Source organism: Mytilus californianus, unplaced genomic scaffold, assembly GCF_021869535.1.
Source record: "Mytilus californianus isolate M0D057914Y unplaced genomic scaffold, xbMytCali1.0.p SCAF_8, whole genome shotgun sequence".
Taxonomy (NCBI): Eukaryota; Metazoa; Mollusca; class Bivalvia; order Mytilida; family Mytilidae; genus Mytilus; species Mytilus californianus.
Window position 1 is genome coordinate 89,236,395 of NW_026262734.1, and position 3,768 is coordinate 89,240,162.

Here is a 3,768-nt window from a genome sequence, read left to right on the forward strand (position 1 = left end):
TGTAATGCTTTTTTCTGCTTTGTATTGATTTGATGAGTCTAGCTTTTTCCAACTGCTTTTTCTAGTTTGTTCCTATGTTCTATTGTTACGCTACTCTCCTAGTATAGGGGGAAGGTTTGTTGCCATCAAACTAGATTCAACACCTCTGCATTCTGTATGTGCCTGTCCCAAGTCAGGAGCCTTGACCTCAGTAGCTCTCGTTTATTGCTATACTTCGGATTTGTTTTTCGTTCATTTTTTGGTACATAAATCCGACCGTTTGTTTTTTGGTTTGAATGTTTTACTTTTGTCATTTTGAGGCATTTTATAGCTGACTATGCGGTATGGGTTTTGCTCATTGTCGAAGGACGTACAGTGACACAATGAAATGATAAAACATACTAATGTTGTCACACACTACATAATGAAAGGAAATAAAATACTTATGATGGCATACATGACATAATGATGTTAAACAACATACTAGTGATAATATAAACGACTCAATGACATGATAGAAAATACGAATGATGATATTAACGACATAATTACATGATACATAGTACTAATGATGACGTTTATGACACAATGAAACGATAAAAGATACAAATATTGTCATACATGACATGATGTAATACAAAATACTGTCTAGTGATAATATGAACGACTCAATGAAATTATATACGATACTATTGATGACAAAATTAACTAAATGACAAGAAATAAACAAACTTATGTTGATATAACGATTCAATAACACGATACACAATGATAATGTTGATACAAATGACAAATGACATGATACAAAATACAAATGAAAACATAAACAACACAACAAAATGATATACAAATATTAATGATAACCTAAACAACAAAATCAAATTTTACAGAAATATTAACCATGACGTATATAAAGGCTACAATAGTATACCGCTGTTCAATACTATAGTCGTAATTCGATTGAGCAAATCTAATCCGTGTAACTAAATTGAGGGACACACTTCAACTATAAGACGAAAACAACGGAACAATATAAACACGGAACTCCAACAAAAGCAAACGCTAACATTAATAGAATGGACTGTAGATAACAAATGCCATATTCCTGACTTGGTACATGACATGTTCATAAAAAAAAAAAGACACAATGACATGATACACAATACAAATGATGATCAAAACGACACAATTAAATGATACAACATACTATTGATGACATGATTCACAATACGAATGATGACATAAACGACATAATGACATGATGCAAAATACTTATGAGGACATAAATGACACAATTACGTAATACAAATACTAATGATGACATTGAATACAATATGATACACAATACTAAAAATGACATTCCCTTATATCGAAATGACATGATATAAAATACTTATGATGACATATTCGACACAATGAAATGATGAAAAATACTAATAATAACAAAATCAACATAGTGACATGATGCAAAATACTAATGAGAAAATAAATTACATAATGAAATGATAAGAAAATGCAAATTATGATGTCATACATGACATAATAATGTTATACAACATACTAGTGATGACATAGATGACTCAATGAAATTTTATAAGATACTATAAATGATAAAATCGACAAAATGGCATGACACAAAAAACATTTTTCGCAGATTTTTACGTTACAGATGGGATGCCGTACACAGACGATTTATTAAAGGCAGGCAATATAAGTTTATTCACGCTTTGCATTCAAATATAAAAATAAACAGATGATGTAATAATTATGAATTTGGTAAGTATCTATGAATAAGAAATAAAATATATATATAATTTTTCAATCCTCCGAAGATATAGGAACAAAAAGATCTCTAGTTGTTGTTTCTGAAAAAAAAGTTTTTTTTTTGTCGTTTGCTATTGCCGGAAAATATGCGCAAATATTCTTATTTCATTGTTCCGTGATCTTCGATACATTTATTTAATAATAGTACGGAAGCACATGTATATGTTTTGGTAAAACACGTGTGTTTGTTTACATCAACACATGTTTTTAGAATACCTGTAATGTTTACAATGTATTCCATTGAATGAAATTCGTCGCATTGCGAATTTAAAACAGGTATTATATGTATCGTATGATTTTGGCTCGTGTTTCTCGTGCTTGCTGTTTGATATAAATTAAATGTAATTTATAATGTTATTATTCGAAGTTCTGCCTTACGCTGAGTAGCATACTCCGTACTACTGCCTTGCCTGTATTAACCATGACAGACCACCGTTCCGAAGACGAAGACGAATTACTACTACACGAGTCTACAACTCCTGTCGTTCTTAACAGAGAAGCTGCATTTCCTAGTTTGCCTATACCAGTACCGTCGACAGCAACCCAGCAAACAGCGCCACAGCAACAAATAAGTGACAGCACTTTTCAACTGTTTACGTCGTACTTCGATTCTAAAATATCTGCATTGAAGAACGAGTTAGTGTCGGGCAACGACTCCTTAGCCACTAAGTTGAAAAAGGAAGCGTCCGTGAAACTAAAGAGTGAAGGTTATCAAATCCAATTTTCTTTCAATTCCGAAGTCCTTGCTGACCTACATAAGCTGCAAAAAACGTTTTACTAAGGAAGATTTTGTTTCTATAAATTTAATTTCTGGACTTATCTTAAAGTTGAACAAAAGAAATAAGCTCATCAGAATAGCCGATAAATCTCTTGCTTGTTGGACCACAGTTTGCGAGTACGAGAGTGACGAAATAGCATCAGATTCAGATGACGAGAAAAGACTCCGACAGGGTGAAAGCAGAGCTCTCAAAACCATCAAGGAGAAGAAAAGTCGTACTAAACCTTACGCTAAGCCTTCAGCTACTGTTTCCAGACCTCCTACTAATACTGCAGATATGCCTCTTCAACAGTACAACCAGCCGCCCTTTCAGAGGAACAGTCGCCGAGAGGCGACTTCCTATGACATGTGTTATGAATGCCACCAATTTGGACACTGGAGGACAAACTGTCCCAATAGAAGCAGCAAGCAATTTACACAATAGAACAACCCAGCAACATTAGATAAAAGATAAGTATCTTAATTTAGTAGATGAATATTTGTTGCATGGGCACATGAATATACTTTTCGAACATGTTAAGTATTTTGATAAAGTTGATTTTTCCAATTTCGCCAAAGGCGTCAAAAGTAGTTTATCTAAAAATGTAGCTTTTTGGGAGCACATTGGAGCAAGCAAATTTATAATTAGTACTATAAAATCAGGTTATATGATTCCTTTTGTGAGTTTACCACCTCCTATGAAATTCCGCAATAATAAATCTGCAGTGGATAATACTGATTTTGTAAACGAAGCTGTTCTCGAACTTTCGAAAAACGGATGCGTACACGAAGTACCATTCCAGCCTTTTGTAGTAAATCCATTAAGTGTTGCCATTGAAAAGTCTGGGAAAAAGAGATTGATATTAGATCTATCTGAATTGAATTTATACGTTTTGAAAAATAAAATAAAATTCGAAGATTGGAAAGTTGCTCAACAATTTTTTAAGAAAGATATATACCTAATTAAATTTGATTTAAAATCTGGATACTTTCATTTGGACATCTGCAAAGAGCAACATACATATTTAGGGTTCTCTTGGAACGGAATGTTTTATTGTTTTTCATTTTTAGCTTTTGGTTTGAGTTCAGCGCCTTACATTTTTACAAAATGTTTACGACCTATGGTTAAACTTGCGTGAAAACGGTGTAGATATAATGCTTTATCTAGATGATGGTTTGGGTATGTCAGAAGGGTTTTTTAGAATGTC

The 3,768-nt window shown here is 32.9% G+C and overlaps 1 pseudogene; it reads left to right on the forward strand.

The window, feature by feature from the left end:
• The first annotated feature begins 2,091 nt into the window (after positions 1 to 2,091).
• Positions 2,092 to 3,005, forward strand: LOC127712892 (uncharacterized; annotated as a pseudogene).
• Positions 3,006 to 3,768: the final 763 nt, after the last annotated feature.